Source organism: Hemiscyllium ocellatum (assembly GCF_020745735.1).
Source record: "Hemiscyllium ocellatum isolate sHemOce1 chromosome 27 unlocalized genomic scaffold, sHemOce1.pat.X.cur. SUPER_27_unloc_18, whole genome shotgun sequence".
Classification (NCBI taxonomy): domain Eukaryota; kingdom Metazoa; phylum Chordata; class Chondrichthyes; order Orectolobiformes; family Hemiscylliidae; genus Hemiscyllium; species Hemiscyllium ocellatum.
Window position 1 is genome coordinate 508,686 of NW_026867485.1, and position 9,676 is coordinate 518,361.

At 47.9% G+C, this 9,676-nt stretch overlaps 2 non-coding genes across 2 annotated transcripts; one reads left to right on the plus strand and one right to left on the minus strand.

Annotated features, from left to right (window-relative positions):
• Positions 1-218: 218 nt before the first annotated feature.
• trnan-guu (transfer RNA asparagine (anticodon GUU)) lies at positions 219-292 on the minus strand. Its single transcript has one exon. It is a non-coding gene; the product is annotated as a tRNA-Asn (tRNA).
• Positions 293-4,151: 3,859 nt separating this feature from the next.
• On the plus strand, positions 4,152-4,223 carry trnaw-cca (transfer RNA tryptophan (anticodon CCA)). Its single transcript has one exon. It is a non-coding gene; the product is annotated as a tRNA-Trp (tRNA).
• Positions 4,224-9,676: the final 5,453 nt, after the last annotated feature.

Sequence of the window (9,676 nt, forward strand, 5' to 3'; positions counted from 1 at the left end):
CGCAGCATTTCAGAATTCCGTTTTCTCCGACAGGTGCTGTCAAACCTGCCGAGTTTCTCTTTTTTGTCTCGGGTTCTCAGCATCCGCAGTCCCTCACGTTAGACAATAATACAATTCAGAAACCCCATTGTGGAGAAGGTTTCCGCTCGGATAACATTTTCCTGACCCCATTAAAGTGCACACAGTCGCGAAGCCAAGGAAGAGGAAAAAAAACTAAGCGTCCCTGGGTGGGTTTGAACCACCAACCTTTCAGTTAACAGCCGAACGCGCTGACCAATTGCGCCACAGAGACAGGGGATGTCGGGCACTGCGCCATCGCTTAGGGGAGGTTATTAGTGAATTCATAATTCAGCCTGCCCCGCCTAGAATTACAATTGTCGTCTATCACTTTTACTTTTCCTGAATACTGCCTGGGACATTCATTGTGGAGACACCGGGGACAGTCTGATCACACCCTCTGCAGACACATCCATGTCACGAGGAACTAGTTTTCTTCCTCCGGGACCGTCGCCCTTCGAGCCTTTCAGTGTTTTGCCTGTTCCCGAGTTCCCTCATTGGCTCGGAGGCGAGAAGGGGTTTGAATTCCTGATGTGCACGAACGACAATTCTTTCAATGTCTCAGATCAGTTCATGTTCCGAGAACATCAGAGTCAATCTCCCGGCCTCTTCAACACGGGGACGGTGTCTGGACTGTCTCTGCTCAGTCGGACGGTTCATCTTTCATTCTCATCTAAATCCGCTTCCCAAAGACTTTCTGAAGGTTCACAAAGCTGGAGACTGGGATTTCTGTTTTGCTTCATGAACATTTTTCCATTTCCTAACTGACAATATTTTGCCAAAATCTCTTCCCAAGTGTACGCCATGCTTCATTTCCAGGGATGAGGAATTTCCAATGTGGGGAGACATTCCCAAGGTTGGGAATGTTCGCTTTGGAGCAAAGAAGTTTAACTGGAGATTTCCTGGGGCTGTTGGTAATGATGGGAGAAGAAGCGGTGGGAATGGGCAGATTAATGATCAGAAGAACCAATTGCCACTAACCAGAGTCAGTTACCAGAGGACAGAAATTGAAGTCCTTGAATGAAAAGCAGCACTTGTGCCTAATAAACACAGAGAATACTGCAGAAAGCCAACAGGTCGTGTATCATCTGTGGAAAGGTAAACAGAGCTGACGTTTTGAGTCTGGCACGCTGTTTGTTCCGAACACGAGTTTCCTGCATGGAAATCAATTCCCAGACATGAGAAAACGGGACTTTATTGAGACGGGTTTTGTGAAGTTTGAGCGATAATGCAAACAACAGGAAGTCATTTAAAATCGCCAGCGAAGAAAGCATAGTCAGCAGGTTACCACCCTGGGCGGGGGAGCCCCAAAGGATCTCCACGCCAGCACTTTAAATGTTCGGCCACAACTACACGCCCGAAGTTGTGGTCAAAAATTTCTCATGGAATTGCTCTAACCTCGTAGGATATGTGGAACAGTCGATATTCCGCAACTACACTGGCACCACCTCCCACCTTTTCCTCCGCTACATCGATGACTGTATCGGCGCTGCCTCGTGCTCCCACGAGGAGGTTGAACAGTTCATCAACTTTACCAACACCTTCCATCCCGACCTCAAATTCACCTGGACTGTCTCAGACTCCTCCCTCCCCATCCTAGACCTTTCCATCTCTATCTCGGGCGATAACCGACTGACTCCCACAGCTACCTGGACTACACCTCCTCCCACCCTGCCCCCTGCAAAAACTCCATCCCATATTCCCAATTCCTTCGTCTCCGCCGCATCTGCTCCCAGGAGGACCAGTTCCAACACCGCACAGCCCAGATGGCCTCCTTCTTCAAGGACCGCAGATTCCCCCCAGACGTGATCGACGATGCCCTCCACCGCATCTCCTCCACTTCCCGCTCCTCCGCCCTTGAGCCCCGCTCCTCCAACCGCCACCAAGACAGAACCCCACTGATTCTCACCTACCACCCCACCCAACCTCCGCATACAACGTATCATCCGCCGTCATTTCCGCCACCTCCAAACGGACCCCACCACCAAGGATATATTTCCCTCCCCTCCCCTATCAGCGTTCCGCAAGGACCACTCCCTTCGTGACTCCCGCGTCAGATCCACACCACCCCCCACCAACCCTACCTCCACCCCAGGCACCTTCCCCTGCAACCGCAGGAAATGTAAAACTTGCGCCCACACCTCCACACTCACTTCCCTCCCAGGCCGCAAGGGATCCTTCCATATCCGCCACAAGTTCACCTGTACCTCCACACACATCATCTATTGCATCCGCTGCACCCGATGTGGCCTCCTCTATATTGGGGAGACAGGCCGCTTACTTGCGGAACGCTTCAGAGAACACCTCTGGGCCGCCCGGAGCAACCAACCCAACCACCCCGCGGCTCAACACTTTAACTCTCCCTCCCACTCCACCGAGGACATGCAGGTCCTTGGACTCCTCCACCGGCAGAACACAACAACACGTCAGCTGGAGGAGGAGCGCCTCATCTTCCGCCTGGGAACCCTCCAACCACAAGGAATGAACTCAGATTTCTCCAGTTTCCTCATTTCCCCTCCCCCCACCTTGTCTCAGTCGGTTCCCTCAACTCAGCACCGCCCTCCTAACCTGCAATCTCCTTACTGACCTCTCCGCCCCCACCCCACTCCGGCCTATCACCCTCACCTTGACCTCCTTCCACCTATCCCACCTCCATCGCCCTCCCCCAAGTCCCTCCTCCCTATCTTTTATCTTAGCCTGCTTGGCTACTCTCTCTCATTCCTGATGAAGGGCTTATGCTCGAAACGTCGAATTCCCTATTCCTGAGATGCTGCCTGGCCTGCTGTGCTTTAACCAGCAACACATTTTCAGCTGTGATCTCCAGCATCTGCAGACCTCATTTTTTACTCTAATAAAAGGGACATTAACAACATCGATCTGAAATTGGATACGGTACAAGAAAAGGAGCCATCACTAACAGTTGGCTTTTGAACTGGAGAATGTTTCTCGTGAAATTAGCTTGAGGCTTCAGGTATGCAAGGTCAAGATAACTTAGGTAAAGCACTAATTAGCAGACAGTGAAAGGATTACAAGACGCAAATTAAACATTTTCGACAAGTGGTACAGGGGACTGGGCAGATTAATATTATAAACTGTGAACAACAAAGTTCTGGAGCACAACACTTACATTCAAAGACCGAAAACATCCAGATCCTGATTAATCAGATTGCATTGCGGAGCTTTTCTGCAAAACATCCACTTGCAATATCCGACAAAAGAGTGACAAAACCCATCCCTGTCAGCCCAGGATAGAAAATCCGAAGGGATGAAGGTTTGCTTATTTTCTGAAGATTCACAAAGCTAAGACTGGGTTTTGGTGATTGTTTCCTTTCCACTCCCAGGAGCCGCAGTGGTTGAGGCGTTGAGTTGGGGAAAGTAAAATGTGCCCGTGAGCAGCGTGTGAGGCTGTTTCAGCTTCCCCTTCATCTGACAGCGCTGTGACTTGACTCCGATGTTCTCAGAGATATTTATTGACGGGAGACAGTGGATACAATTTGCATTTTGGAAAACACTGATACTTTCCTCATGTTCAGAATTAAAAGTGTAATTATTCATGGGATGGAGCAGAATCTAACGGATTGGCTCGTTGATTTAACTGTAGACATATGTTGCTTCATATGGTGTATATTTGATGTTAGTCACTGTTATAAAAGCTTTGTGGCTATTGTTTTTCACATTCTAATCGAGCACTGAAGTTATATTCTGTATTTCTTGTCATCTTTTTTAATCGAATAGGACAGCAGAAAGTCATTCAGCAACTTTACTGGTTTGTTTTTCTCATGTAGCCTTGACATTTCATTGTCATTGTCCTTGATTCCTCCCACCATATCGCCTGCATATAAACCGACATTTTCCCAATCACCATCAGTTCTGTGGAAGGGTCACCGGCAACTCCTGTTTTTTGTTTCTGATATACAGCATCCGCAATTCTTTCAGATTTTCATTGAGAGTTGGAAATTGTTTCGAGAGACAGAAAGAGAGGGGGGAGAAACAGAACAGACATGAACTGTTGATCTCCGTTGTTACTCATGACGGAAAATCTTTGCAGTGTGATCACTTCCCTTAAGTATGAATAGAAGCAACGCGTGCACTGTGAGCTTGTGGCGCAATGGTAGCGCGTCTGACTCCAGATCAGAAGGTTGCGTGTTCAACTCACGTCAGGCTCACTAAAATTTGGCTTCTTACGTTTCACCTTCAAGAAAGGATTGTGCTCCCTCCATACATTTGTTGAGCTAAGTCTCCTTTGCGGAAACTTTCGATCCCACCATCAGCAAATTCTTTCCTCTCACTGGACACAGTTGAAATTATCTTTATTCAACATAAGGAGTGGAAACTACAGTCTGACGGCTCCTCTCCACATTAACGGTGAGCCAGAATTTTATAAACGGTGTCACTAAAATACTGTGGCGGACACTGATTTGGTTCAATCGTTTTTATTTGCCAAGCGTAATTCACCGAGAGGATGCTGCTGTGTGAAACAGCGTGGTGAATTACTGCAGGGCCTCCTGCACATGGGACACACCGCAACTGATGTGTTTCACCTTCACCAGTTTATTCCTACTCTCGGAGAAGAGAAGTTTGATTATTCGGATCATAGGAGGCCGACAGTGAACAGGAGAATAGCACTCAGACCTTCACAAGCCCATGTATCAGTATGGGACAGTAATCTGTATCTACTGACTGGAAGAACAGCAAATTGGAGTGCTGGTGGGACTATCACACAGGAGAAAACGGCTTCGACAGATCAACTGGAGTGGCTCCCAATCCGCAACTCCGCTCACCTCAACTGAATAACTGTAAACAAATTACTCAGTGATTCAAATGAATCCTCAGTTTTGAATCTGCATTGTGTCATGCACCTTCGAGAATGATGTCAAAACACCTTCATTGCTGTGATGGAGTATCCTGTTGGGCAGAATATATCCGTTGTCAAATTTCCTCCATTCTGTTGGTCCAACTCCGATTTCACTCGGAATCACGAAATGTGTGACAGCGCAGACTGAGGCCATGCAGCCCACCTTAGCTCTGCTGGTTCAAAACAATATGTAAATACGTGTCCCACTCTGTCGCCTGTTCTCTGTAAATCTGCACATTGTTACATTGAACATGTCCACCGAATTTCCTTTTGTGTCCATTGAATCTGCCTCTTTGTCACTGTCAGACAGGGATTTACTGGCCCCACTCCCTGTGCGAAAACGGTCTTCCTAATGTCACTTTTACTTATTTTCCTGATGACTTTAAATCTCTGCCAAATCGTTCTCGATCTTTTCAGGCCTGGGATCATTTTCACTGCATTATTTCCTCTGTCTAAAACCCTCATGATGTGGAAAACCTCAATCAGGCCAGCTATCAGCCCTCTGCTCTCCAAAGAGAGCAGCCCCAAACTTTTCAATCTCCCTTCATTGCTGACATTCCTCAGGACGGCACCATTCACTTCAACCTGGTCAGTGCTGTCTGCAATCACTTCACTTCCCCGCTTTCTGAAGTATCACCCTCAGAATTGAGCGTAATGCAGGTGGAGGATTCATTCAGACTCGGATTGCGCGGGCCAAAAATCTGCAATACTTGTTTTCACTTTCAACACGTGTTTCCCTTCGCCGTGTTCTCTGCAATGGTGGCTCCACACCGTCCCTAATTCAGGCAGTCCGATCTTATTTAAGAAGCGGCTTTTTAAGAAAATTGATCGGGCATTTTTGCTCATGTCAATTTAAGAAATGAGAGTTCGCCTGGGATTGGAACCCGGGAACTCTCACACGGCTGCATATACTAGAAGACCCAAAGCTAGAATCATATCCCACACTAACGAGCCCCTAGCCATGGGTGCAGCCACCTCCTGAAGCAGCTGTGACTTGCTCAGTACGAAATACATTGTACATTGCTCCCAGAATTGCAAGCAGGGACGAGTTTCAAGAACATCTGCTTCTCAATCTGCCTCCCTGCTCCCTGGACGCTGGTATTTGTCCCATTCCCTAGGGACCGGGCTGTCTCCACTGGTGGATAATTGAACCATTTTGTTTCTACTTACAAGCTGTGCTGGTGGAAGCCAGAGCCCATTCGCTCTTCTGCTCTCTCTCTCTCTCTCTCTCTCTCTCTCACTATTACGTGAGGCAGGAGAAGTCAGTTACAGTCATGCGGAGGAAATGGGCAACTTTGAACGTGTTCCAAAGGTCCTGTTAACGGAGAGATAGAAAGATGCTGTGCTGTCCGGACAGAGAGAAATGGACACCGGAGACTCTTCCCTCAGGGAAATTGGTATGAGTGCATTTTTGTGCAGCCTGCTTGGGGTTCAGAATTTGTCTTGACACAGCAATCCTGCAGAGTGTCTTTTGTTACACGGGCGTTGGTTTCTTTACTGCAGCAAATGCACAAAAGCAGCAAGTCATGTGTTTCAACTTCACCGGTTCATTGCCATCTGAGAGAAGAGGTTTCACACGAGATCAGAAGACAGCGACAGAGAACAGGACAAGACAACTCAGAGCTCCACCAGGGTGCCAGCGCAACTGTATAAATTTGACTTGCGGATCGATGTGACATATTTAACTCAGATACCCGAAGTTTTGGGAAGCAAGGTAAGGGAGAGAGCAGAGCGCCGTGATACGGGAAAGCTGCTAAAGATGACATTGAGTGAATAGGAGGAAATGGTTTCGCTTCTGGGTTATCATCCCAGCATGCACCCGCTGTGCCATTCTCCTGCATTGCACGGCAGCTTTTCCAGAGAAGTATTCAGCTTTTCATCTGGCGTGTGACTTGCAAGTTCGAGAATGACGTTAAAAGATCTTCACTGCTGTAGTGTCATGTGCTGTTGTGCAGACATGTCATCAATGTGCAAATATAAACTCAGAGAGCAATGTACACTAGAGACTCTGAGCCAGCCGAAACTTGCTCAGTATGAAGTAGATTCCACATTGCTCCAAGTATTGCAAGTAGCAAAGAGTTTCCAGAACTTCTGCTTGTCATTCTGTCCCCGGGGCGCTGATGTTTGTCTCATCCCCAGGAAGTGGACTATCTCCACTGGCGGATAACTAAACCAATTTGTTTCTACTTGCACGTTGTTCTGGGGGGCGGGGGTTGGAGGACAAGAGTTCATTCGCTCTTCTGTTCTCTATCTCTCAATTCCTTGGGGTGAGAGGTATCTGTTACACTAATGCGTGGGAAGTGAGCAACTTTGATTGTGAACTTGCTCCCAACGTCTATTATCAGGGAGATAGAAAGATGCTGTGCTGGCAGGACAGAGAGAAATGGACACCAAGGACTCTTCGCCCAGGTAAATTCACATTGTTGTGCAGCCTTCTTGGTGTTCAGAAATCGTCTTCACGCAGCAATCTTACAAAGTGGGCATCGCCTTCTTTGCTGCGACTGTGCAGCGGTTAACATCTGAGCCCCAAGTGTCCCAGATGAAGAGAATCCGAGTGAAACCTTCACTCACTGACAGTCATCCCCACGGCCCTGAGCTGAGGGACTGCAGGCAGTCCAACACGGAAGGGATGGTTAAAAATGAACCACTGTTGCTCCCTCAGCCTCTCTGTCCCATATAAAGGCAGTGGGACGGCATAAACACGTAGCACCATTCTCGCGCAGGCAGAAGCCGTTCAGCCCATCGAGTCCATGGTGACTCTGTCACTTGTCTCTCTTTGAGGTTATTCACAACCCGTGAAATGCGTACTAATGGTGGGGGACTATGTCTGAATGGTGATACCGTTTGTGACATACTGATCGGCTTGTCATTCACGTCCGAACAGGCGTGGCGAATTACTGCAGGGAATGGACGAAACTGCAAGGCATGTGTTTCAACTTTATCAACTCATTGGCATTTCACAGAAGTGGTTTTGCGATTTAGTTCATAGGAAACCTACGAAGAATAGGGGAAATCCACTCAGACCTCCAAAAAGCATGTTACTTGAACCGCGTGAGTTTCGGAATGATACTCCAGACCCTCAGGAAGTCGATGCAAAGGCAAGATACAAAACAAAGTTCCATGACAAGGGGCAGCTTCGATTCATCGACTGCTGGTTTAGGGGGCCAGCACACTCTCGCTGTGCCACTCTGCATCTACTCTCTCTGTCGCTTTCCACAGATCCCTCCAGCCTTTCGTCTGGCACGCGGCATGCACGTTCGAGCCTGATGTCAAAGACCTCCACTGCTGTCGTGTAATATGCTGGTGCGCAGACGTATGGAGGCTGTGCAAATAGAAACTTTTTTTCTAAATTCCCACATTCTGTTGGTCGAACTGTGCTTTCATTCTGAATCACAGCATGTGTCACAGCGCAGACGGAGGCCATGCGGCCCACCTTCGCTCTGCTGGTTCGAAACAGTAAGTAAATGTGCCTGTCTATTCGTATCATTCTCTTGCCTTCTCCATGTAATTCTACACATTGTTACTTTAAACATGACCACCAATTTCCCTTTTGCGTCTATGCCTCTGTGTAAATGTCAGATCGGGATTTTCTGACCCCAACCACTCCCTGTACGAAAGCATTCTTCCTAATGTCACTTTTAGTTCTTTTCCTCAAGACTTTCAATCCCAGCCGATCCTTTCAGGCGTGGGAGCATTTTGACTACATTACTTTCTCTGTCCAGACCCCGCATGACTTGGTAAAGTTCCTTCAGGCCAGATTTCAAACTTCCGTTCTTCGAGGAGAGCTGTTCGCATTTTCTAATCTAGCTTTATCACTGACATTCCTCAAACATCGCACCACTCACGTCAACCTGTTTAACGCTATCTCCAATCATTTCACTTCCTTGCTTTCTGCACCACCCGTACTCCAAGGAGCCCAATCTCGTTTAACGAAAGTACTTTTTGTGAAATTTTTGAAAGCACTTTGGTACAAGCCATGAAACGCGGGCTCGTCCTGGATCTCTCGCAAGTCTGTGTAGAAAAAGACCCAAAGCGAGAATCATATCCCGAGACCAACGAGCGACACATCGAACCCCCATCCATCCCCGCCCTACCTCTTGAACCAGCTGAGTCTTGCTCAGTGTGAAATACATTTGACATTGCTCTCAGAATTGCAAGCGGCAAAGAGTTTCCCGAACAGCTGCTTCTCATTCAGTCTCCCTGCTGCCGTTTGCCCGTCCCCAGGAACCGGGCCCTCTCTACCGGCAGAAAATTAAACCGTTTTGTTTCTAAACTTTTCTCTGACACCGGAGTGACCAGTGGCAAGCATTGCCCTCCTCAACATCGGATACACAGAAAAGGAGAAGACCCCGCAGACCTCCACGAGTGTGCCATCTCACCTGTGCACATTGGGCCAGTATATCAATGTGAAATAATTATGTCGAAGATCTTTGGAAAGCAGATCAGAAGACGAGGTGCTGAACAGTGCGCCGTCATACGGGAAAGCTGCTAAAGATGACATTGAGTGAATGGGACAGATAGTTTCCCTCCTGGGTTATGCTCCCATCACGCACCCGCAGACATATCTCCGACGTGCAAATCGTATAAACTCTGTCGAAGTTCCCACATTCCGTTTTTCGAACTGTGATTTCGCTCAGACTCACACAATTTCAACACTCGCAATGTTCAAACTTTAACAATATGCTTTTAGATATACCGCTGCCCAGATTCGATTTCCGGGCAGGAAAGAAATTTATAGTATAGCTGTCAGCCAGTACCGGCATC